Source organism: Pelodiscus sinensis, chromosome 3, assembly GCF_049634645.1.
Source record: "Pelodiscus sinensis isolate JC-2024 chromosome 3, ASM4963464v1, whole genome shotgun sequence".
Classification (NCBI taxonomy): domain Eukaryota; kingdom Metazoa; phylum Chordata; order Testudines; family Trionychidae; genus Pelodiscus; species Pelodiscus sinensis.
In genome coordinates this window covers 117,860,893-117,887,378 of record NC_134713.1, presented here as the reverse complement: position 1 = coordinate 117,887,378, position 26,486 = coordinate 117,860,893, and the positions used below count along the sequence as shown (strand labels likewise).

Below are 26,486 nucleotides of genomic sequence, written 5' to 3'. Positions count from 1 at the left end.
AAGAGTTCCTCTGGGTCTACTAAGCCACTGAGATGCCCTAGGCCTCACTTGACACATTACATCTTTCAGTTAACTCTACAGGTACAAGTTAATGTTGGTGCTCACTCATTTTGTCAACTGCTGGTTCAGAAGGAATCTGTGTTTGCACACATACAGTGACTAATGAACCCTAGAAGTCCCAACTATCAGGTAAACTCTTGAGTGGTGATCCCAGGAGATAATTATGTATCACAGCCCAGTTATGTTTCCTGTGTTGGGTCTCACACATTGGGCTCATGTGCTTTTAAGGTTCTGTGGGTCTCAGTAAGCCCCAGCCTATCAACACTTTCTTGTTTGGGCTTTCAGGCACGCATTTTTTTTTTAAACATTTTTAACCTTTTTTTAAACTGCAGATAAAAGCTGAAGTAGATAATCCTTTAGGGTGGAAGACTACGTATATTCCTACTTGTAAGTAAGAATTTTTACTGTTATTATTTTTTCTTTAGAACTATCCACTTTCCTTCAAGTTTGTGTCCTATCTGCAGTTGTTTGCCCACGGTTCCATCTCTCTAGCTCTGCGTAATCACGCGAGTCTGGAATATCCTGCAAGCTTAGCAGGCAGTGCTGCTTCTGATTGGTGAATGGTGATTTACAGGTTGATTGATAACTGCAAAGATCTATGGGAAATTAGAGGCCAGGGAGATAAGGGGGAAAAAAAGGTTGCTGAGCAACAACACAAGGATGGTTATAGTCTATTTTTACAGTGAGAAGGTTTCAAAAGACAATAACAACACTGTTTTCAGAATCTTCCTTTGTAGATGTGGAATGTTAGTGTCCTGAATGGGGGAAATATAGGAATGCAGTTGCTAGTTGCTCCAGAATAAATAATTTCCTCATGTGCATTGAGTACTCCAAACAGTCTTATATTAGAACATTGAAGGTCCTCTGGTATCTGAGCATGGATTTTTTCTGGCATGTCAGACTGTAAGCCAAGTGGACTTTTATGTGCTTGAGACAGAGGCAAGGACTTTGTCATTTCCCCCCTTACCAACTTTATATTCTCGCTTTCTTGTATACAAAGCATGCATTTCTAGCACAGTAGCTAGTGCATCTGGGAATAATAATGTCCACCGTGATTTTAAAGACAGAAAAATTTAGTTCTTTAAACAACAGTTAGAAAAGAATGTGAGAGCAATGGGGACAAGAGTTAACCTATTTTGTAGTGTGTATGGTACAGGTTTGTTGAGAACCCAAGAGACGAATACTAAGACTACACCCGAGTCTAATTATGTAAGGCCTGATCCAAAGTTTATTGTGGTCCCCCCAATACTTTGGTGACAGGGATCTTCCAAATATCTGAAATAGCCTACTGTTTGGAAGTATGATGGATTACCATCTATCCTAGAGGGCCTATTGGATTGCTTGGGCAGTGAACAATCAATAATCACTACTGATAACCAACAAGATCTGGCTTGGAAAAAAAAAACCTTCCTTCAATAATTACTTTAAAATTAAAAAATCTTTTGATGACATTAGCTATACTTCTATTCCAGACACCATTCTCGTGAATAGTTCTCTCCTCCTGCCTTATCCCCATTGTTAGGGTTCCATTTTCATACCCTGTATACAAAAGCCCCATGGAATTTAGTTAAGATGAAATCAACAAGAGTCTGTAGAAATTGAGAGTTCTGTGGAAATTACTCTAAAATCTATAGAATGTAGTGAAGAATTAAATGCTTTTATAGTTTGTGTCAGCCAATCTTGTAGAGTTCTAGACTAGAGCATGAACACCATTCTCTGTTGCATTCTATAGCTTAGTTCAATGAAAAAAAGATAGCCTTGCTAGTGAATTCTATACCTTGACTTAAAAGGATTGAATTCCTATTGAAAGGATTTAATTTTCTGTTAATTTTTTTGGACTTTTCTATAATGTTCATATTTTAATAGGGTATTTTTCTTATTATTTTGTTCCACATCACTATATGCAATTTAGCAGAGTGACTTTATAAATACAGTTATTTTTGTTAGTTAACTATGAATGTTCTACATTAGGTAGATACATTCTTTGTTTAATTTTTAAAAAGCCAAAGTCCTTTATAGTTTGTGCCAGATGCCCCCTGCTGAGCAAACTCAGATCTTTGAATTTTCCTTCTCTGAGTACTTTTAAAAGGTTATCTAGAATGTGTTTTAAGGTTTCAGATGTATTCTAGATAAATAACTACATTCCTTCTCCATCCAGATTAATTTTGAACCTTTTTTTCCTTTGTAGAATGTTTTTTCTGGTACTTTACTTCTTTGCTTTACTCATTTGAGGGACATCACTCATTTCAGTCCCAATGTTATCTGTGTCCCACAAAATTCTGTCTCCTTACTTTTGATGAAAATTATTTATTGACCTCAAAAGCAAAGAATCATGAACATTGTTATTTACATAACAGGAATGAATCCCACAGCATTTTAAATGTTCAATATCAATTTCTTTTGTAGTCTTCATTTTGGGTTTGATACGTACTGTATTTTGGCTTTTGAGAGGTGAAGCATGTGCTAACAGTGGTTTAGAACGTGCACCCATGCCTCGCAATGAGGCTACTAGATTTGGCAGTTGAGTTTCACTTCCAGAATGTTTGTTCAGAATTGGCATTTTTGTTTTAAATCTCAGCCATATCTAAGAAGGCAACTGTAGTGTTCTGCTTATTACACTTTCCCCTTTATCCTCTAACTCTTGCTGCCACCCTGTGGTATATAGAAAGAGATACACATACACTTAGTCCTGCTTTACTAGTGTAAGTAGACAGAGCATGTTTTAAAGGTCAAGGATGGAGCGAGTAAATATGGAGCTTTCCTGAAGTCATCTTCCTAGAACAGTGCTTCTCAGATTTTATTTTTTGGGGGCGGGGAGAACCACTTAAAATTAATATCTCCTATACATCTCTCCTCTTAATTGCTTTCATGTCACAGTGACAATTATAAATACCTGAGACCTGCATGTTCCAACCCGAGGCTTGAGAAAAGTTTGCACAGTTTGCAAGGATGGGAGCAGGGTACAGTAGCACAGCACTAATCTAGTGGTCAGTTTCTGTCACTGACTTCCTGTGTGACCTTGCACAAATCACTTCTATTTATTTCTCCATGTACCTATAAAATGAGAGGAGGAATGATATATGTTCTCCCTTGTAAAGTACTTCAAAATAACAGATGAGATCTGCTATTTTAAAGATAAGTAAAAGAATGTAGTAGGGGACTGGAGAGAAACTTGAATGTTGTTTCTCCTGGTTTACTTTCTCTTTCCCATTACTTGTATTGCTCTCTCAAAACTTTCTCATCTCTCACTGTTCCTCATGCCAGGACTGGATATATGCCTGAGACAGTCCAGTCACCAAATGTCTCATTCCAGTTATGTGATAGAATGTTTGTACAAAGTATGCCTTGTGAATTATCTTCTAGAAACTCATAACTTGCTGATCATTATCATCCTGATAAAATCTGTGTAGCAACGTTGTATGTGAAGTTATAAGATTCAACTATATGGTGTTATTAGTACACATTCCAAATTGAGGTTAGTTGGCAAACAGGACTGTCCCAAACAAAGGAATATATGCACTTCTTAATTTGGATTTAAGCAATAAACAGAGTAGTCAAGCAAGAAAGGAAAAAAGGAAGCTCAAACAGGTAAGGAAAAAGCAGAAGGGAACATCCTTTCCAGTAGACTTTTTGTCTCCTGGTACCCTGCTGGAAATGTTTTTAAAGAAGGAGACTGAAACTATGTAAAGGAGAGACAAAGACCTCACAACACCCATCCTTCTGCCCCAGCCCATTGTATTCACAGTACCTGAAGTGGCAAAGGAAGCATGAGTTGGATTCTGGGAGAAGAGGTCCTGGCCTAAGAAGTTTGATCAATAAGATTGCAGAAAGCATGTGGTGAGAAAACTTTGCTTTGAATTTAACAGGGTTTGTTAAATTAGGTACTTGTTGCATTTTATCTTTATTTTTCTTGTAATCATTTTTTACTTTCATGCATCATTAGTTGTACTAAAAAATCTCTCTTTGTGCTTAATAGACCATTTTATCTTATCAAGTGTGTTCAAATTGAAGTGTTTGGGAAACTCCATTTGGAGTGGCAAGTTGTGTGCATTTTATTATTAGAGCTCTGTATGGATACAAAATGGGGTTATAAACTGGATATCCAGGGAGCTGCTGGGCTCTGTGGGGAACAGCAGTGGTGAAAGCAGCAACCTTTCAGGCTTCTACTTTCAAAAGCCAGTGCCCCATGTAGGCAGCTCCTCTCGTGTGGCACCTTCAAACTTCCATCTAGACCAAGAGGGAGGCTAAGGACACTCAGGCTACGTCTGCACAGTAGCATTATTTTGGAATAACTGAAGTTATTTTGAAATAACATAGTCCGCGTCTACACATCAAGCAGTTATTTTGACATAATTTTGAAATAATGTCCATCTGGAGGACTTCTTACTCGGACTCCTGTATCCCTCATTTTATAAGGAGTAAGGAAAGTCAGAGCAAGAGTGCTCTTTCTTCCTGCTGGAAGACTTCCTGCTAGGTCAGTGTTTCTTAAACTTTTTAAGACTGAGGAACACCAAACAATATTTTTTTTATGGGGAACACCAAGAGGGGGAGGGGAAGTAGCCCCCAGGGAAAATTTGTCAACAAAAACCCCCCCAAAAAATCCAGCCACCGGACCTGGGAGACCTGGGGGTCGAAATGCACCACGACCCCCCAGGAAGACTGCCCTAATAACTGTCTAGTACATGGAGCTGAAAACGTATACCACAAAAAAGTAAGGATAATGATAAACAAATGCTAAATAAGATCATGTGTCTGGCCAGGAGGGAGGGTAGAGAAGGGTCTCGGGGCAGGGTGTCTGGACGGAGGAAGGGTGCAGGAGGGAACTTGGGGCAGGGTATCTGAGCAAGCTGGGAATGCAGGGTCTTGGCACGGGGAGAGGAGGAAGGGACCTTGGGAGGTTTGGGGGCAGGGTCTGGACATGAGGGGGGATGCTTACCTGGCTTAGCACCCTGCTGCAGCAGGAAAAGCCTACAGGGAGCATGCTCTTGTTCCTGGGAGGGGGGTAGTGGTGGAGAGCTCAATTCCCCGCCCCCTCCACCCGCCCGCTCATGCAGTAGGGAATCCAGTGCAGCTGCAGGACCAGGCCACGCTTCTCACTGGGGAGAGGGAGAGAGTAGAAACTCTGACTGTCCCTGCCAGATTAAACTCTGCCACTTCCTCAGCAGGCTGGGGTGGGGCGCAGGGGAGAGAGAGAGCAGCAGCGCATGGGGGGCAGCAGAACCCAAGCGCGCCCCGAGGGGGGGACAGCAGAGCCTGAACATGCCTCAGGTGGGGGCGGCAGCAGAACCTGAGCCAGGTTTGACGCAGGCGGCCGTTTTAAAATGCCGAGGTCTGGGAGCAGCTTCTCAGCTCCGGCCATATCTTCCCCTCCCAACATCAGCGGCCGCTGTAAAAGCTGCTGCCTGACCACGTGGAGGAGAAGGATGCTGCATAGCACTGGAGACCCCATGAGACAGGGGCCATCCTGCAGGCTGGGGAGGGGGCAGCTGCAGCGGGAGCTGCCTATGGGCACTGCAGGGGGTGTTGTAGCAGAATTTTTTGGGGGAACCCTGAGTTCCACTTCACAGAACCCAGGGGTTCTGTGGAACACCATTTGGGAAACACTGCTCCAGGGAAAAGTTGTAGAGGAAAAAAAGGAGTCTTGCCCCTTTAAGGGTGGCCATTTTGAATTTTGTTTTCTCTGCGGCACACCTTAAGACACTTTAAGAAACGCTGTGCTAGGTAGACAGCGCCAAAAGCCGAAATATGCTATTTTGACTTAAGCTATGCAATTGACCTAGCACAAGTTGCCTAGCTTATTTCGGCTTTAGCCAGGCTGCGTAGACATATGCTCATTGTATATGTATAGGTAAGAAAAATAGCTTAATCTTAATCTTACATTCTTTGTTTCTATAAATATTTATATCAGTGTTGGTTCTTCCAATATTTTTATTGCTGTTCAGATTTTAATCAAACCTGTATAAGGTATGTTTTTTTCTATTCTGTACTCTTATTTATCACCTAGTAATAGCTACTCAGTAAATTAAATATTTTAACTATTTGTATTCACGTGTCTGGTGGAGACTGCTTTATTTTGAATACCAATAGTGATGCAGTAAAGGAGAAATAAAGTCTAATATGATTGCCTTGGAGCTATATTATGCAATGTTCAAAGAGGAATCTGGGAATACCGTCTTTTAGTTCTAGAGAGTTTTAAAATATGTGATGTGTTCTGAAATCAATCTGTCAGCAAAAAAATAATGTTTTATCCTTTTATAAAGAATCCATCAAACTGTGTTGCCAGCTGAATTTGTCAGAATCTGAGTGCTATCTCACAGACTCTGTCACCTGGTAGTATTTAGAAGGACATGCTTCGAAGTCAAAGATAAATGGGCAGGATAGGTGGCAAGTGCTCCGGGAGACACCTCACGGTTTTGTGTGTGTTTGTTTGTTTGTTTGTTTGTTTACACTGCTGGAAAAGGTAAGGATTGAGATCAGTTGTGGGCGAAGCAGGATTTGTACCTGTAAAGTAATTGGCGCTCTGATTTGATGGTACAGTTTACTCCAAATAATAGCTCTTCTCCACCAACACATTCTTGGATGCATTTTTTAATAATTGTGATTTTATTAATGGTACATCAATTGTAGACTTTCTCTTGTTTCCATTGAAATGCTAGGCAGGCAGAATATGTAAAATTTCTGAAATTCAAGCATGGACAGGCTCCTTTATAAAGGACATAAATGAAAATTGGTTCAATCACCTAGAATGAGAATTCTAAAATGGATTCTAACAGTGGGTCACTGCATAGCAGCAAAAAGACCTTGAGTACAGCTTTTAAAAGTACCTAAGCCTCATTTCAAAATGAAACTTAATCTGCAGTCCTTAATCACTTAAATACATTAAAGCATTTTACCACTTGTTACCATATGATACAGCGTGGGCTCCATTTTACTATTAAAATAGGATGGAAGATACACACCCAAGCACCACATTAAAACAAAGAGAAGCCCATATGAAACTTCACTTTCTCAAATGCTATAGTAATTTGTATGGACAGTGCACAAAATAGTGGCATTTTTCCTTAACATTGGTATTTTGTCACAGATTATTGAAATGCCTAAAATATCCTTTGAAGATCAGTGTGCCTATAAAATGATTTTAATGTAATTGAGAAACATTATGGGTGCATCTACACAGCACAGTTATTTCAAAATAAGTGATATTTTGAAATAACAATACGAGTGTCTACACAGCAATTCCGTTATTTCAAAATAAATTTAAAATAATTGACCACTTATTCCAACTTCTGGAAACCTAGTCCATGAGGAATAATGGCTATTCCGAAATAGCTATTTCAAAATAGCTGTAATGTGGATGCTCCTCTGCTGCTATTTTGAAATAGGCTCTTCCCCAGGGCCATTCAAATTAATTACTCCTCAGTGCCTCCCCGGGCTCTAAATTGAGGTAGCGCATCCACATTAGGGAAACCTGCCTCAGACTAATTTTGAGGCATCCCTGCAGTGTAGACGTGCTGTTTCAAAATAAGCTATTTCAGAGTATTTCTTCCTGAACAGCTTATTTCAAAATAAGTGTGCAGTGTAGACTATCCTAAATGGCCTTGTCCAGAATCTCCAAAGCAACATTCTCTAAATGCTTCCAGTTTCATGTGCAGGGCCAGTTAGACAGGCAGAACTGCAGTGTGTCAATGCATGGGTAGGATGATGGTGTTGGGAAGAGGCATTTATGTTTGTTATGACCTGGGAAAACCTTTTGAGAAAGGAGAAGCCTAGACTACAAGGATGGGTTCTGTCTAAATCCAAATGGAATCAGATTGAAGGTGTATAAAATTAAGAGTTCTAGAGGAGTTTTTAAATTCTATGGTTCATACAGACACATGCCTTAGGAGAGAATTTGTTAAATGGAACATTCTATAGCTAAGTAAAGATGAGAGGATAGGTGGCGATAAAGTATAGGAAGAAACTGAAGAGAAATGGTGAAACAGAAGAGTCCCATTCACTTATATCACATGAACACAGACAACTAAATATTGACAAATTTTCTAAGTGCTAGCATACAAATGTAGGAAGTCAAAGATGAGTTAAATAGAATGCCTGGCATTAGATAATGGTACTGATATTACAAGCATTACAGAAACTCGGTGGAACAATGATAATCAGTGGGACTCACTAACACCAGAGTTCAAAATATATAGGAATGACAAAGTAAGTCACACAAGTGGGAGAGTGGCACTGTATGTGCAAGGAAGCATAGAGCCAATTATACTAAACATCTTAAAAGAATGAAATATTACCACAGAATCTCTGTGAATAGAAATTCCATGCTTGAATAATAAGAGAGTAGCAGTTAGCGTATACTGCTGGCCACCTTACCTAGATGGTGACAGGGCGATCATCAGGGAAGTTAGAGATGCCAGAAAAAACAAACAAATAGAAAATCCATTCATAGTGGGGGATTTTCAGCTATCCTCATATTGACTGGAACATGTCACCGCAGAATGGGATGCAGAGAGAAAGTTTTTAGACACCATCAATGACATCTTGGAGCAGTTAGTCCTGAAGCCCACAAGAAGAGAGGCAATTCTTCATTTGGTCCTAAGTGGCGTGCAGAGATGATGTAATATGAATAGGCCGTAAGACCATTGAGAAGTCCTCCAGGAGACTAGAGGGCCTGGTGTAACCAGCTAGTCAGGGGCCAGGGAGGACTGCAAAAGAAGCTGCAGGACCAGAGGCAGCTTAGTTGCAGCCCAGACCTCAAGGGAGAAGGTTAAGAGGGCTGGCTGGCAGAACCAGGGACAGCTCAGAGTGGGGAGCTGTTGAGGATGGTGTCCAGGAGGAAAAGCCCTAGAAGGCACCATGCTCCTACAGAGTGGGGAAAGAGACTGAAGAGAAACAGTGATAGAGATGTAGCCGTGTTAGTCTGGGGTAGTTGAAGCAAAATGCAGGACAATGTAGCACTTTAAAGACTAACAAGATGGTTTATTAGATGATGAGCTTTCGTGGGCCAGACCCACTTCCTCAGATCAAATAGTGGAAGAAAATAGTCACAACCATATATACCAAAGGATACAATTAAAAAAAATGAACAAATATGAAAAGGACAAATCACATTGCAGAACAGAAGGGGGATGCGGGGGGGGTGGGAAGGGGGAGGAAGGAAGGTAAGTGTCTGTGAATTGCTGATATTAAAGGTAGGGAGAGTGGGATGTTTGTGAGTTAATGGTATTACAGGTGATAATTGGGGAAACTGTCTTGGTAATGGGTGAGAAAGTTCAAAGTCTTGTTAAGTCCCTGGTGGTAAGTGTCGAATTTTAACATGAATGATAGTTCAGAGGATTCCCTTTCAAGTGCAGATGTAAAAGGTCTTTGTAGCAGAATGCAGGTGGCTAAGTCATTTAGAGAGTGTCCTTTCTGGTTAAAGTGGCAAGAAACCGTTTTCTCTTTGTGATCTTGTCTGATATCTGTTTTGTGGGCATTAATCCTTTGGCGAAGTGTCTGAGATGTTTGTCCAATGTACATAGCAGACGGACACTTTCGGCACATGATAGCGTAGATTATATTTCTGGATGCGCAGGAATATGTGTTCTTGATCTTATAACTCACTTGGTTAGGTCCAATAATGGTATCAGCAGAATGAATATGTGGACAAAGCTGGCAACGGGGTTTGTTGCAAGGGAAGGTACCAGGGTTGGTATTAGTGTGGTATGTCCTGTGGTGGTTGCTAAGAATCATCTTGAGGTTAGGTGGTTGTCTGTAGGAGACTATGGGTCTGTCTAAACAGACTGAGAGAGAATAGATCAGAAGGACACTCTACAGAGGGTACCGGGATAGGCCCTTGTTAGAGGTACACCCTCGAAGGGGTTTGTGAATGCACACAAGGCTGTATGACTCGGCCAGAGCGCTGAGTAGATGCAAGGCTTTTAAAAGACTGAGGCAGTGCAGGAATAGCTGAACCACTTGGTAACAGAGACAATAATGTAATTAAATTTAACATCCTTGGGGTGGGGTGGAAGTGCCAAAGAAAACCACCATAGTAGCATTTAAATTAAAACAGGGAGACTATACACAAATGCTGAGTCTATTTGAATTTGAAATTAAAAGGAACAGTCACAAGAGTGAAATGCTGCATGGAAACTTACAAACATCATAATCGAGGTTTAGACTATGTAATTCAGATAAAAAGAAACAGTAGGAGGAGCAAAAAAACAGTAAACAACAGAGTAAAAAGGGAGAGTAGAGACATAAAGACATATTTTTAAAATTGGTAGTCAGATAATTACTGAGGAGAATAGGAACATGAAATGTGGCAAGTCAAATGTAAAATTACATTTAGGCAAGCCAAAAGAGAATTTGAAGAGCACCTAGAAATACACAAAAATGAACAGCGGTTTTGAATACATCAGAAGCAGGAAACCTGCATAACAATCTGGCCAATGAGTGACTGAGGTGCTAAAAGAGCACACGAGGAAGACAAGGTCATTGTGGAGAAGCTAAATTAATTCTTTGCATTGGTCTTCACTGCAAAGGATGTGAGAGAGATCCCCACACATAAGAACGCCCATACTGGGTCAGACCAAAGGTCCATCTAGCCCAGTATCTTGTCTGCCAACAGGGGCCAGTGCCAGGTGCCCCAGAGGACAATGATCAAGCGATTTGTCTCCTGCCATCCATCTCCAGCCTTTGACAAACAGAGGCCAAGGGCACCGTTCCTTACCCCCTAGCTAATAGCCTTTTATGGACCTCACCTCCATGAATTTATCTAGCTCTTTTTTAAACGCTGTTATAGTCCTAGTCTTTATCGTCCTTGATTGCTTCTTTTAGATCTCTATTGTCCAGGGGCCCCACTGGTGTTTTAGCAGGCTTCCTGATTCTAATGTACTTAAAAAACATTTTGCTATTACTTTTTGAGTTTTTGGCTAGCTGTTCCCCAAAAACCTTTTTTGCCTTTTCTTACTACATTTTTACATTTAATTTGGCAGTGTTTATGTTCCTTTCTATTTACCTCACTAGGATTGGACTTCCACTTTTTAAAAGATGCCTTTTTTTATCTCTCACTGCTTCTTTTACATGGTTATTAAGCCATGGTGGCTATTTTTAGGTCTCTTACTATGTTTTTTAATTTGGGGTATACATTTAAGTTGGACCTCTATTATGGTGTCTTTAAAAAGTTTCCATGCAGCTTGCAGGGATTTTACTCTAGTCACTGTACCTTTTAATTTCTGTTTGTTTAACCTCCTCATTTTTGCGTAATTCCACTTTTTGAAATTAAATGCCAGAGTGTTGGACTGCTGAGTGTTCTTCCCACCACAGGAATGTTAAATGTTGTTATATTATGGTCACTATTCCCAAGTGGTCCTGTAATAGTTACCTCTTGGACCAGATCCTACACTCCACTCAATACTAAATCAAGAATTGCCTTTCCCCTTATGGGTTCCTGTACCAAAAGATCCAAGAAGCAGTCATTTAAGGCATCAAGAAATTTTATCTTTGCATCTCGTCCTGAGGTGACATGTACCCAGTCAATATGGGGATAATTTCAATCCCCTATTATTATTAAGTTTTTAAATTTTGATAGTCTCTCTAATCTCCCTTTGTATTTCAACATCACTATCACTGTCCTGGTCAGGTGGTCGATGATATATCTCTACTGCTATATTCTTATTAGAACATGGAATTACAATCCATAGTGATTCTATGGAACATGTTGATTCGTTTAAGATTTTTACTTCATTCAATTCTACATTATCTTTCACATATAGTGCCACTCCACCACCCGCATAACCTATTCTGTCCTTCCGATATATTTTATATCCCAGTATGATTGTGTCTCACTGATTCCCCTCATTCCACTAGGTTTTTGTGATTCCTGTTATGTCAATCTCCTCCTTTTAATACGAGGTACTCTAGTTCACTTTTCTTATTATTTAGACTTCTAGCATTTGTGTAGAAGCACTTTAAAAAATTGCCACTGTTTATTTGTCTGCCCTTCCCTGATGTATTAAATTCTTGTATACGTGATTGTTTCTTCTCTGATTTGTCCCATATTTTATCATCTCCCCTCCACTCTTTCTGACTAAAACCTAGAGAATCTCCATCAATGGACTGTCCTCTAAGAGAAGTCTCCGTCCGATCCACGTACTCCTCGACACCAATTGGCTTTCCACCATCTCTTAGTTTAAAAACTGCTCTATGACCTTTTTAATGTTTAGTGCCAACAGTCTAGACCCACCTTGGTTTACATGGAGCCCATTCTTCCTGTATAGGCTCCCCCTATCCCAAAAGTGTCCCCAGTTCCTAATAAATCTAACCCCCTCCTCCCTACACCATGGTTTCATTGAGACGCTCTGGGCGGCGCCCCGCTCGCCTCCCTCCCTCCCTCCCTCTTTCCTTCCTCCCTTCCCGGCAGCCTCCGCCAGCCCCCGGGCTCGTCTGTATGCGGGCTCCGCCCCCTCTCCCCGCAGTCTTTCTGCCTCTGCCTCTGCTCTTCCGAGCCCCGACTCCCTTTCTTGATTTTAAAAAAAAGAAACAGAAAATTAAAATGAAAAGAGCGGCGGCTTGCCAAGGCTGCCTTTGTAAAAACCTCCCCCAGGAGACCAGGGAGAGGCGGAGCAAGGCCATGGCGAGAAAAGCTGCTCCGCGTCTCCCTGGTCCACTGGGGGTTCCCCCCAGCGGACCAGGGAGACGCAGAGTGGCTTTGCTCCCCGCGGCTTTGCTCCGCGTCTCCCTGGTCTGCTGGGGGGGCAGCAGACGGGGGAGGGGCGGGGGGCCAGCAGACCAGGCAGACGCGGAGCAAAGCTAGGAGGTAGGGGTGGGTGTGGTCCAGGAGGCCAGGAGCAGGTCCGGAGCAGCTCTCAGGAGGTAGGAGCAAGTCTCAGGAGGCAGGAGCAGGACCCAGGAGCAGGGGGCAGAAGCAGGTCCAGAGCAGGTCCCAGGAAGCAGGAGGCAGGGGCAGGTCCAAAGGCAGCAGGAAGGTCCAGGTCCAGATCCAGATCCAGATCCAGATCCACAGCCGATAGCAGAGGATCCAGTGTAGCAAAGAGGAGAGAGCAGCTGTTGCTTTAAGGCAGCAGAAGAGCCTCCGCCAATAGGCAGTCTCAAAAGATGTGCCTGGGCGGGCCCTGAACAGCTGATTGCAGATCAGCTGTAGAGCGGCTGGCAGAAAAACCGCAGTAGGGGTTTAAATCCCTTCCAGGCCAAAAAAAAAAAAAAACCCGCACACAACTGGAGGCTTTTACGCTCCGGAGCGGTTTCCGAGGTGCCTAGAAATAAGGCTGTTGATTGCAGAGTCTTGGTATCAGAAGCCCTAAAAAGGGCTGGATCCCATCGGGTCCCAGGGAGCAAAGGATTCGATACCAGGGCCGGTTGCTTAATCAGGCGATCTTCAAACAGGAACCCGGGCCGGATAGTACACTCGAGCTCACCTCACCTCGTGGCGCACACAGACGTACTCTCCCCCTCCCAAGACGTCCCCCAGCGCGGGGAAATAGAAATTTTCTAAGGGTACGTCTAGACTACAGGCTTCTGTCGACAGAAGTTTTCTCGACAGATACTGTCGACAAAGCTTCTGTCGACAAAGAGCGTCTAGACTACATTCAGTTCTGTCGACAAAGTAAGCTGCTTTGTCGACATGGTAGTGTAGACGCAAAGGACAGTTTACATGCAATAACACCTTCTCTCGACAGAACTCTGTCGACAGAAGGAGTTATGCCTCGTAAAATGAGGTTTACCAGCGTCGACAAAACTGCTAAGTTCTGTCGACGTTATGTCGACAGAACTCAGCGGTAGTGTAGACGCAGGTATAGTTTTGTCGACAAAAGTCCACTTTTGTCGACAAAACCCTGTAGTCTAGACACACCCTAAGTCCCGCCCGCTCGCTCACCGCCCGCCGCCCTGTCCTCGCTCACGGCGACCGCACCGAGACCGACCGACTCACACACCCTGCGCGCCTACTCCGGCCACCCCTCCCTCGCAGCAGGGAGGCCCGGGTGGTGGTGGGGCGCCCGGGGCCCTCTGGGCGGCGCCCCGCTCGCCTCCCTCCCTCCTTCCTTTCTCCCTTCCCGGCAGCCTCCGCCAGCCCCCGGGCTCATCTGTATGCGGGCTCCGCCCCCTCTCCCCGCAGTCTTTCTGCCTCTGCCTCTGCCTCTGCTCTTCCGAGCCCTGACTCAATTTCTTGATTTAAAAAAAAAAAATAAACAGAAAATTAAAATGAAAAAAGCGGTGGAGCCGGTGGTCATGGTACATGTAGGTACCAATGACATAGGGAAGGGTAGGAGAGATGTCCTGGAGGCCAAATTTAGGCTGCTAAGAAAGAGACTGAAATCCAGGACCTCTATGGTGGCGTTCTCGGAAATGCTTCCAGTTCCACGCGCAGGGCCAGGTAGGCAGACAGAGCTTCAGAGTCTCAATGCGTGGATGAGACGATGGTGTAGGGAAGAGGGGTTTAGATTTATTAGGAACTGGGGACACTTTTGGGAGGGGGGAGCCTATACAGGAAGGATGGGCTCCACCTAAACCAGGGTGGAACCAGACTGCTGGCACTAAATATTAACAAGGCCGTAGAGCAGTTTCTAAACTAAGGGATGGGGGAAAGCCGATTGGTGTGGAGATGCACATAAATCGGAGAGAGACTTCTCTTAGAGGAGAATCCATTGATAGAGATTCTCTAAGCTGTAGTCGGAAAGAGAGGAGGGGAGAGGGCAAACCATTGGCCAGAGCTGACAAACAACTGCATACAATGGAATCCAATGCATCAGGGAAGGGCAGACAAATAACCAGTGGCAAATTTTTAAAGTGCTTGTACACAAATGCTAGGAGTCTGACTAATAAGATGGGTGAACTGGAGTACCTCGTATTAAATGAGGAGATAGACATAATGCCTGCCTATCTGGCCCTGCCTAGAGAACTGAGAAACTGTCCTATGCCAAAATCTCCATAGTGGAGTGTGACGGTCTTGGGTCTCGTCCCCTTGGCAAGGGGGCATGGGTCTGACCCTCCTGTTTTGTCTCACCCTTCACTTTTGGCTCAGGGCCCACTGGACTCCTCTAGTTGAGATCTGTAACCCCTCTAACGGTGGGTAGTGTTGTCTCTCGGTCCCCTGACCATGGGTTTGGGGGACGAGGGGGAGGAAGGGGGGCCCGGGCCCGCCCTCACTCACGGGCCCCAGCCCAGGGCCCTAAGGACTCAGACTGCTTTGCATTCTCAGTCCAGCTGACGGGGTTGCATCCCTAAACTCGCCAGCCCATGGGCTGATTCACCACCCTGCCCTGGGCTGCTTCCTCCCTCCCCTTTCCGTTCACCTTTGTCGCTCGTCTCTGGTTCCGCTCGGGAAGGCAGTCCTGGGCAGTTAGCCCCTTCTTGGCGGGTCCGCTCCTCTTTCCCTGCCTTCCCCCCTCGTCTGCAGACAGGAGCGTTTTAGAGTCCCCGCAGCGTCGGGGCGCCGCCATGCGTCCCGCCCCCTGCGTCGCTCGGCCGGCACCTTTGATCCTCCCCGCCCCCGGCGTCTGGTGGAGCTTGCCCCTATTGGGCTGTGGCATTCCCCAGCTGCGCTGAGGCGCTCTCAGCAGAGCACAGCACTCCCAGCTGAGCCGCGGTGCTCCCCCAGCTGCGCCGTGGCTCGGGAGCAGCTGGCACACGGCCGGTACAGGCTCCGCGGCCCTTCCACCAGGGCACATACCCCCGGGGGCTCAGTGAGGTGTCTCGGTGCCCCGTCGCAAGGAGGTTTTCAGAATAAATTGATAAATTAAATAGTAATAAGTCACTAGGAGAGATGGTATTCACTCAAGAATTTGGAAGGAACTCAAATATGAAATTGCAGAACTGCTAACTGTGGTAACTGCTAAACCACTCTCTGTGCCAGATACTCTAATCACATTAGAGTATAACTAATTGTAACAGTAATTTTTTTAAAGACTCCAGAGGTGATCCTGGCAATTACAGGCTGGTAATTCTAATGTCAGTAGCAGATGAATTGGCTGAAACTATAGTAAAGGACAGAATAATCAGATACACAGATGAACATGGTATGTTAAGGAAGATCAACACAGCTTTTGTAAAGGGAAATCTTGCCTCATCAATTTATTATAATTCTTTGAGGGGGAACAAAAGTTCACAAGGATGATCCAGTGAATACAGTGTACTCGGAATTCCAGAAAGTCTTTGAAAAGGTCTCTCAACAAAGCCTCTTAAACAAACTAGACAGTCATGGGATAGACAAGAGCCTTCCCTCTTTTAACTAGTTATTGATCCATGAAACACAGGGTAGGAATAAACTGTCAGTTTTCACACTGGAGAGAGGTAAAGTGTGGGGTCTGCCAAGGATCTGTATTTGGACCTGTGCTGTTCAACATATTCACAGATGTTCTGGGAAAAGAAACAAATAGTGCAGTGACAAATTTTGCAGGTGATACAAAATTACTCAAGAATTACGAAGTGACTCCAAAGAATTACAAAGTGATCTCACAAAATGGCAAATAAAATTCGAAATTGACAAATGCAAGGAAAACATAATTCAAAATACAAAATAATGGGGTCTAAGTTGTCTGCTGAAAACTGAACAGATAATTTTAGGAACAATTAAGAAAGGGTCAGATAATAAGAGAGAAAATATCATAATGCTGCTGTATAAATCCATGGTCCACACCTGCAGTCAGGCCACTTCAACACAAACCTTCTCACTGGATTTAATAGTTGTATCAGACTGTGTGTTATGGGGTAGCAAACAGATCCACTAGTGAGAGTGACATTTCTCTCTCTGAAAACACATGCAGCTTTGGTTGTTTCTTGGAGAAATGTTCCAGTTCTAGAGGTATGTTAGGGCAATTAATTAGATTTGAGTGCATATGTTTACCCAGGATTACTCCATGGTGGAAGAGTCAAGTTCTGATGCTAATTTTGGCAGAGATGACTTGCAGTCCTTGATTAGGTTGACTATTAGCACCCACCTCTGGTACTCTAGATTACTGCTTGTGAGTCACCAGCACTGGAACATTTATGGACAGGCACTTGAAGAAGAAGAAATGCTTATTTACTGTGATGATCTGCTGGGATTCCCAGAACTGTGGTAAAATCTTAGCAAGAAAGAATTTTGTTACTACTAAGCTGTGTGCCAGCTCCATATCAGGCTATCTTGTCTACCTTGCTGGAAACCTCTCCAGGACTCTGCCAGTGTCAGTCTTGCCCACTAGGTAACAATCAGTAACCCCAATTGCTGAATTCCTCTGTGATGTCATTCTTTCCTGTGTTTAGATCGGGGTTCTTAACCTTTTTACCTTCACACCTCCCCTGAAAGTGAACTTCATGTTTACACCCCCCGGGAGATATTTTGTTCACAGCCTAGCCCTGCCCCCTCACCTGACAGGAAGCTAAGGGGCGTGGCTAGGACTATAAGAACTCTGCCAGGGATCTCAGTTGGGGCCCAGCCTCTGAGGGAGACAGAGGCCTGCCGAGAGCTCCTGGCTGACGAGGCTGAGACCTGGCCTGGGCCTCCCACAGCTGCCTTCCCTCAGGCCAGTGAAGTCTTCCCTGCGATAAATTTTCTGGGAGGCACCTCACACCTTGCCTGTATCCCTTTCACATCTCCCCTGGGGAGGTGCACCTCACTCGTTAAGAACCCCTGGTTTAGATCCTCTTTCTCTAGCATCCACAAAATGTTACCAGGTTTTCTGCTCCTTTAAAAAGACAGTGCACAGCAGTTTATTAACTTCACTAGAGTTGAGAAACCCTACATTTCAATCAAACCTGAGCTGGTTGATGGTAAAAATAAAACAAGTTTATTTACAAAGTGACATTAGGTTTAAGTGATACCAAGTATAAGGATCAAGAATAGAAATGGTAACAAATAAAGATAAAACTATGCTTTTTAAACTAAAATTCAGTGTCAAACGAGAGTCTTTTGTTCAAAGAAGCTTTCCTCACTATAGTATTTCTTTTTTACATGGTTAACTAAACCATTAGTCAGAACTGAAAACATAGAACTCAAAGAACTTCTTTTTTTTTGCTCTTTAGATGAAGGATAACTTAGGGGTTTATGCCTTTTTTTTATAGTCCAGTAAAATGAGAAATATATTCTCCTGAGATATGTTCCCAGATAAAGTTCCTTTTCCCTGCTAGGAATAGACGCCAAGCTGTCTGGTGTAACATGCTCGTTCTTCTCCTGCTGATGCTTGTTACAATGCAAATGATCTCCTGGCAGTTTTCTACACCCATTGTCTTTCTGGCCACCCTAGATTTAATTTTCAAAGGAGACACACTTGAGCAGGCACAACCACATTCTTTGGTTCAAGGATGGGGTACTTTATACCCTGTCAATTACACATTTTAATAATATAATTTTCAGCACATATTTATAATTTTCTATACATCTTCTGTACTGACAGTGGCCAGTGCTGGGTGCTTCAGAGGGAATGAACAGAACAGGTAATCAAGTGATCCATTCGCTCATTCCCAGCTTTTGGCAAACAGAGGCTAGGACCACCAACCCTGCCCATTCTGACTAACAACCATTGATGGACCGATCCTCCATGATTTGTTTCTATTTCCTTTTTGAACCCTGCTATAGTCTTTGCCTTCACAGCATCCTCAGACAAAGAATTCCACTGTGCAATGGGTGAAGAAATACTTCATTTTGTTTGTCTTAAGCCAGCTGATTATTGATTTCATTGGACAGGCACTTGATTCCATTTTAGGTGTGCACATGCCTACGTGCACAGTTATTGGAGGTTTTTGTCCTTTAACAGTATCCATAGAGTCCTCTGGAGTGCTGTGCTCATTTGGAAATACATCAGGTGCCACCAGTCCTACGGTCTGTGAGTTCCTTATTGCCCATGACGGTTGCTTGGCACGCCTGGTTTCCTTAGCCAGAATATTCATGGTTCTTCACCAAGCTGTTCTGTAAGTGAGTGCAATTATTCATCACCCTGTCCAACAGAATGAAAGGTCACCTTATTTCTGTCCAAAGAATTTCTTCCTGGATCACTGCCTGCATTCGCTTTTGCTGTGATCAAGGAAAGGTGCCACACCCAGCAATTGTCACCACCTTCTCCACCATGGTGCCGGTGTCTTCAGCCCATCCAGGACATTTGTAGTCCGTCCTCCTGGTCATCAGTCCATAATTTCACATTCCACTATGCTGGCCCAGGGGGTAAACTATAAACCATAGTTCCCTGTAAGGTGTGTGCCTAGCTAGCGCTGAGCAGGTACTCAAGGCACCATTGCAAGGAGAGGAGGAGAACTGCCCCACCACCTGTCTCACCCATGACCTGGCCTCTGCCCCCACTGAACCCCCACCTGCTGCAGCCAGGCCCCGGAGTTCTCCTGCTGCAGCTGGAGCACCCCATTCCTGGACAACTTTCCGTTGCAGCCTTTTCCTGGATTACCCTCCCGCCACCCGCCACTATTGTCAGAACAGCTTGGACAGGTGGGGTGGGCTGGAGCCCCATCTTCTGTGGCTGGGGAAGCTTGGACCCCCACCTGCCATGGCTTGGGCAGCTCAGACCTCTCTCCCCAGCATGTCCCAAGAATGCAATCTGCTGCGGCCTGTTTGACCTGGCTCCAGAGCCCCCTGACTCTGGAACCCCCCTGCTGTGGCCTGGCCATTAGCCCCCCTCACACTCTTGCACCCCACCCTCGGTCCCAGCCCCACCCCATATCTCCAGACACAGCCCTGGCACCCTAACCCTTTGGCCCAGCCCCGGCTCCACCCCAGAGCCTGCACCACCAGACAGAACCCTCACACTCTTGCATGCCAACCGTCTGCCCCAAGTCTGAGCCCCCATCCACACTCAGAATCTCTTGGCCCCACCCTCACCATATGAAATTTGTTACGTACACCAATAACTAGGCTATGTCTTGCACATCACCTTCATATTCGCGAATATAAGAAAATTCATTCTGCTTAGGGGTGGGAATAATTAGAGGGAACGCTACTGCAAGCTCACCTCCATAGACACTGCTTGTGAGTTAGCTAGAATGGAATCCACATGAGCGTAGACCCCCTGGGTAAGACCACCATTTAGCTCTTTCCATTCCTAAATTTTATTCCTATAATTTATTTCCTATCTTTTAATACATTCAAGATCCGTGATAAAACCTTCCTCCTTATCCCATGACTGCTTACTTAGCTTTGGTGAGAGACCTTATCAAAGGTTTTATGAAACGCCAAGTACAAGATATCCACTGGACTCTTGGGTTGACCCTGAGTAGTAGTGTAGATATGTTTGCAGCATTGCATTTTAGAACATTCTGTTTCAAATAGGGACTTAGTGAGCTGTCTTCTGCCATAAGAGCTACTATTTATGAGATATATTTTTAGTAAAGTTTATACTGGTGTGATTATATAAGGGGACCAGTGGAAAGCATTTCAAATGTAGTGTGTCTGTTATTGAGGTAAAACCTAACAGTCCACTCAGAACTAGAGCACCCCACAACCCTTGCTATGAAAATGCAATCTATTTTTTTAAAATTAGAAAACAAGGTAAAGAATTTACGAATATGAAAAAATCAGCTTCTTATGAGTACCTTCCATTCAAAGGGTGTAGATTGAAGTAGGCAGGCTCTAGATAGTTTACAATCAGGGTATCAAATGACATGCTTCCCCATAGCCAAACTATTACAGAAAGAGTAAAGGAAGATTAGGTTATCTAACTGTAGAAAGTATTCCAATTGTTTTCTGATAGTTTGTGACACTCTCTCCTTTCTTCAGTCCTCCCAGTTGAAAGTTAGTTCTTTTTTAAAATGGGAGTGGGGAATTCATCAACATGACTTCATCTGTCTTTCTCATTTTTAAGTCTGTGTGGAGAGGGACTAATGCAGCTGTCCAATATCTGTTGTGTGATGCCTATAAAAGCTGCCATATTAGAAAAGGGTTAGTTATTTAAGTAGTAAGATTTAAAAGATATAGCATCACTTATAACTCACAATTTTAATCAGTGCTTTCTCCCTTCCATTTTGAATTCAGTTTTTTGTTTAAGTGTTGCAACCTTCTGTTAGTCTGGTATGATTTCATCAGCCCTGGGTTAAAAGGTGCAGCTGCTTGCCCTTATGAGGAGTGAAATTTGCACAAATAGTATTTCAATTTGGGTCAATCCTTTTACAATTCCAAAGATGTTAATTTCCTAACTTCATCTCATTTTTAGCTCTTTCTTATTTTCAGAAAATCCTTTCCAGCCTTCTTGACATAGTATCACAATTTTAACAAATGTTATGAATTTCTCCAGAGAGGATGTCCCACTTAATTATGCCATGGTCACTATTGCTTAGTGGCTCACTGTACTTACTTCATAGACCCATCCCCTATGTGTTACTCATGAATCAGTCAAGGGTAGTTCCCCCTTTTATAAGATCAAGGACTGATTTTTCCAAGAAACAATCATTTATGGTATGAAGGAACCTTTACTGCTAAACCAGGACTGGATGTGCTGGTAAACATGTTTATTAAGGTTATTAAAGGTCTCCCATTATTATTGTTCCACAAGAGTTTGCAAAAATAATGAGGAATCCTGTGGCACCTGAAAGACTAACAGATTTATTAGGGGATACATTTTTATGGGTAAAACCCACTTCATCAGATGAATTGGAGTAGAGTTTACAGAGCTATGCGTATATAAGGACAACAAAAGAAAGAGAGTACGTATGTAAATGAGGCAAATCAAGTCTGGATGCAAGTGGCTCATTCACACAGTTGATGTGGAAATGTGGATCAGTTATTCCTAAGTTATATTACAATCAGTTAAGAGATGTTAAATATATGAAGGGTTTTTAAGTTTCTAACCCAGCATTGGGCAAACTGCAGCCTGAGGGCCACATGCGGCCCATCAGGGTTCTATGTGTGGTCTGCCGAGACATTTTGTTGACAGTTGTCCATGTGCAGAATTGGTAGATTCCTCTGGTTTCGTTCTGCGTAGTTTTTTCCTGTCAGTATTACTGAAATGGCACGCACGTAAAGCGAGGGAATGTGAAGTGAAGTGCTGATTGCATACAACATTGACTGTGCACTACGTCTTCATCCAATCAAAGCACTGCTGTGATTCAGTCTGCACACCCCGCAAATTCTAGGTACACAAGTGCAATTAGCAATACTAGTTGATCCCGGGAGACCATCTTGGCGATGACAGTCTTATGGCCCACTGAGATGAAGGAAGGCCACTCACTAGCCTGGGGTGCTCAATGCTGTTCCAACCTCAGAAAATAGAATTACCTTAAAAGGGCATTGTCATCATAAAATGTGTAAATTAACAAAATCTTTAGCATTGTGACTAAAATTGTGTCTAATTACTCTTCAATATTTAAAATATTTCAACTTTACACGGTGGCTCAGCTTGGCCAATGAAGGCTTGTTTTGCTATTTGTGGCATCATTCTTATTTTTTTGGTATTCCACAAGCATAACCGTGGGTCCCCAAACCAGTTTTTAAGAGGGGCTTAAGATACACAGGAGGAAGATGCTCTTCCTCCAGCATGAAAGTTTCCACACATGGAGGTATTCAGAAACAGTTATCACACTTCAGAGTTCCAGAATAACTTTCAATCATAGACAAACCCTCAATTGTATCTGTAAGGTGAATTATTTTCCCCTTGCAGGACTGCTGCCTTCATTTTGTTGCATACTAAAGAGAGACAGTTGGTCCATTGATATTGTTGAGAACCATTTGCTCTTCATCAGGGAATGCTTTATTAAATGGTTGGTTAGCATTCGCAATTGTAAACAGGAACTCTAAGGAATGCCTCAAGTTCTCAATGAGTTGTGCTCAAATTTTCCATTACAGATCAAACAAATCCATCTGCAATCAAAAGGGCAAGTTTAACTGAAGTGTTTTGAGCAAATCTACTGCATAAATTAGGGGTAATTTTTAGTGTTGTAAACAAACAGCAATGGAGAGCAAGTAATCATGGGGAAAGTTGCAGGTGTTATGGTATGTAAATGAATTTCAGACTATGCCTTACTTATAGACTTTTGGGTGTTATTATTTATTATTCAGTATTTGTTTTTGTGACTTGCATGACTGGTCAGTAAATTCCACTGTATTATAATTTCCAGTGGCAATTCATGTTCTTGCACAAACAAGCCTATTTATGTAATTACAAGCTGTGGACAAATTACTATATGAAAACCTCTATGTAGTCGTGAACTGCACATAGAAATTTGATATGAATGCCATCTCGCTGCGGTAGAGGCACACTAAGTATGCTGGGCCTGTCTGTTATCGAGAATATTTCTGCTGCTAAAGACTTCACAGATGCTGTGGTGAGGGCCACTTTCTTCACAGGCATGGTGTAAGACTTCAAGCACTATTCTGTGTTGTCAGGCATTAGACTGATACAAGATTTCTGCCCTTGGTGCTCAGATCTCCTCTCTTTTTTTTTTCAGTTGCTGATTGCCCGTTAATCATTATTTGCAGGCTACTCCATTGACTGTTGGTTACAAGGCACTCTAGTTATGATCTATCAGGAAGGGATAGGTTGTCTGGACAGTGATTTTTGTTGCTGTTTTTTCTTAAACAATAATTATGACAACAACAAAACACATCACTGGAGATCCACTGATGGAATTAACCTGAAATGGTGGACTATGAAAATAGATCTTGACCCACAGGGAAGCCATGCCCCAATTCTAAACAAGAGATGGTTGTGAAGAGGTCGGTTGCAAGGGGGACACCTCCACCTCCTAATATATGATACCCAGAGTGTGGCTGCTTATGGCTGCTTGTGTCCATTAAACTAGAAATCACTTAGGAAAAATCTCATGGTTGTTGTAGCAGCCCTGAAGTTTGTAGTTGACCCAGATTCTTTCTTATAGGTATTTCAGGAAATAATGACTAATCTGTGATTAGTGCTTGTTCCTCACATTCTGCCAGCTCTTTTGAGATTAAATCTACATCCAAGAGATTGAAACTCATAGAAAAGGCAGGAGTCTTGTCATCAGGCAGTGCTTCCATTGCCTTCTTAGGCTATGTCTAAGCCACAGTCCATGTTAGCAACATTTATGTTATTCAAGAGTGTGAACAGTCCACTCCCCTGAGCAACATCAGTTTCACCGACCGAAGCATTCGTGTGCACTGCTCTATAGTTGTGGGAGATCTTCTCTTGTCACATGAGTTCTGCTGTGCATGGAGGTGAGCTTTTTATGCTGACAGGAAAGCTCGGAGTATGGCTGCTTTGCTGCAGCGCCGTTTGCTTTAATCGCAAACACATTCTGCTGGAAGAAATTGTGACGAGGCAGAGTATACTTCCCAACTGTTCCTTTGAGCTCTGAGTTGCATGTAGGTGAAATTTTTAGCTTCCCAAACTTAGAACTCTGTTAGTCAGAATCATTCTTGCTTGGTGTGGGGTATGGAACTGTGGCAATGACTTGCATTTGTTAGACTATAATTATGGGATTGTGAAATTTATCACATGACTAATGAGTATGAAAATTAATTCCATGCTTTCACTGTGCTTGCCAGACTAGTGATTTCAAACACACTTGTGACACTCAGAGCCGGCCCAAGCTATGGGCTGACTGGGCTACTGCCCGGGGCGCCCCATTGTAAGGGGAGCCACGTGGGGCTGCTGGACTGGGCGGGGGTGGGGCTGCGCATGCGCTGCACTCCCAGGGGTGGCGCCACGCTCCTGAGGCCCGGGGCACACGAATGGCTCGGGCCAGTCCTGGTGACACTGCAGTTTTCAAAATAAATCTCAAGTTTGTAAGAAACTAGAAAGCTGCTCATAAGCTGCCTGGAAAGCATCAGTCTGTAGTTTTCAGTGAGGCTCTTGGCTGGACCAATTATAGGTCAGGTATTGGATGGGCCAGTATTGCACTTCATTAAACCACTAGGTTACTTGGGATGACAGCATTTTTTATTTATGAAAACAGTGTGTGGTGCATGTTTGATTTAGTCTCAGGACGCTGCAATAATGAAGTTTAGGAGTTGAGACATAAGGGATCTGAGTGCACTGCTGTTAAATTTCCTGTGAAAAAAATTGGCTATGTTTATAAAATGTCTAAGTGTGTTGTTATGGCTAGCAGAATACACAAGGTGGCTTTGTTGAAATGTTAATGTCGCAGAAGTTATTGCCACAGCACACTGAATGCACTCCTGCAATGACACAGTCATCAGCAGTCAACTTAATCCAATTATGGCAAAGGGCTATTAGTGTTATATTTAATTTTATTTATAGGGATTTATGTGGCCTTTCTTTCTTTCTTTCTTTCTTTCTTTCTTTCTTTCTTTCTTTCTTTCTTTCTTTCTTTCTTTCTTTCTTTCTTTCTTTCTTTCTTTCTTTCTTTCTTTCTTTCTTTCTTTCTTTCTTTCTTTTTAAAAGTGAATAAGGAAAAGTTATTTACTTATTCCCATATCATAAGAACTAGGGGTCACCAAATGAAATTAATAGGCAGCAGGTTTAAAACAAGCAAAAGGAAGTATTTCTCCATGCAACACACAGTCAACCTGTGGAACTCCTTGCCAGAGGATGTTGTGAAGGCCAGGACTTTAATAGAGTTCAAAAAAGAACTAGATGAATTAATATAGAATAGATCTATCAATGGCTATTAGTCACGATGGGCAGGAATGATGTCCCTAGCCTTTGTTTGTCAGAAGCTGGGAATAGGTGACAGGGGAGGGATCACTTGATGATTACCTTTGTGTTTATTCTCTCTGGGTCACCTGGCATTGGCCACTGCTGGATCACAGGATACTGGACTAGATGGACTTTTGGTCTGACCCAGTATGGCTGTTCTTGTGTTGTTATAAATAGGCTCAAATCAAGTTGCCTACTTAGATGATAAAGCTTAGACTGTACACTCTATAGTACAGATGTGCCTATGTGAAGTTGTAACTTGCCTTAACTTATTGACAACAATACACAGGAAAGTCCTGCTGAGGGAAACATCTGTAGATGATGCAGTATGTGTTATGTAAACAACCTGGAAGTTTACGACACATTAAATCAATTGACAGCCTCCTCATACTCTAAGGCAGTGGTCACCAACCACTAGATCAGGATCTACTGGTAGATCTTGGAGCCTCTGACAGGTAATCCTGAGTGGTTGGCCAAGAGGCTATCGAGCACAGCACTACATCTGCCCCTCCCCCCACTGCTGTGAACCTCCTGTCCTTGGCCTCAGAGCTGCCTCTCCCAACCCCCAGAAGCCTCCTTTTTGCTCTTCAGAACAGGGAAGGGAGAAGAGGGGGCTTTGATGTCAGGGTGTCCCCTTTCTCACTCTTTATCCTCACAGAATGGAGAGGGGGCACAACAGGGCTTGGGATGGGGGGAGTTTGCTGGCTGCTTTTGAGAATGGGGTAGGGATGAGCCTCCCTTAGCCCCACTGTGCCACCACCCAGGAGCCACCTGAGGTCAGCACTGTCCAGCTGGAGCCAGCTCCACACCCCTGCCCCAGTCATGAACCCCCTCCTGCACCCCAAACCCCTGTCCTAGCTCTGAGCCCCCTGGATCCAA

General features: G+C 43.4%; 1 protein-coding gene across 5 annotated transcripts in view; it reads left to right on the top strand.

Moving 5' to 3' along the window:
• PDE10A (phosphodiesterase 10A) overlaps positions 1-26,486 on the top strand; it is a 562,198-nt gene that overhangs the window by 66,585 nt on the left and 469,127 nt on the right. Inside the window, exon 1 of one of the 5 annotated variants that reach the window (XM_075924596.1) lies at positions 1,999-3,897. The exons of the other annotated variants lie outside the window; for them this stretch is intronic. The gene's annotated coding sequence lies outside the window, so the exon portion shown is untranslated. Of the gene's footprint in view, positions 1-1,998; positions 3,898-26,486 lie in introns of those variants that run through there. 5 annotated transcript variants of the gene reach the window in all.